Below are 380 nucleotides of genomic sequence, written 5' to 3' on the forward strand. Positions count from 1 at the left end.
GGAGACGTAGCTTGGCTGTTATTTAGTCCACGTGATGGGTCAGCTGAGCGTCAGGGTTGGGCTCCATAACTGACACAGCCCTGCTGCTGCCTCCACGGCGGGGCGAGCACCCTTCTCATCCCCACCCTGCGGCCCCTTATTTAAGTGGAGAGCTGGAGCCCTTGGTCGCTGTCAGTGCGTGGGAAGGCGGGTCCTCCTTACAGACAAGACCACACTCTCCACGCAGGCTCAGGCCCCAGCGAGCACTTTCACATGAGGTCGCCCCCCGGGCACTGGGAGCCATGGGAGATGACAGAGAGGACAGGTTCAAGACCGCAGCCTGACAGAGGTCTCTGTCCCGCAGGAGGGCCCGCCCACCCTGGCCAGGAGCCGGCCAGCCA

At 63.7% G+C, this 380-nt stretch overlaps 1 protein-coding gene across 1 annotated transcript in view; it reads left to right on the forward strand.

The window, feature by feature from the left end:
- CCDC57 (coiled-coil domain containing 57) overlaps positions 1–380 on the forward strand; it is a 96259-nt gene that overhangs the window by 44281 nt on the left and 51598 nt on the right. The gene's annotated exons all lie outside the window — the stretch shown is intronic.

The sequence above is a fragment of the Tupaia chinensis genome, unplaced genomic scaffold (assembly GCF_000334495.1).
Source record: "Tupaia chinensis unplaced genomic scaffold, TupChi_1.0 Scaffold000159_1, whole genome shotgun sequence".
Classification (NCBI taxonomy): Eukaryota; Metazoa; Chordata; class Mammalia; order Scandentia; family Tupaiidae; genus Tupaia; species Tupaia belangeri.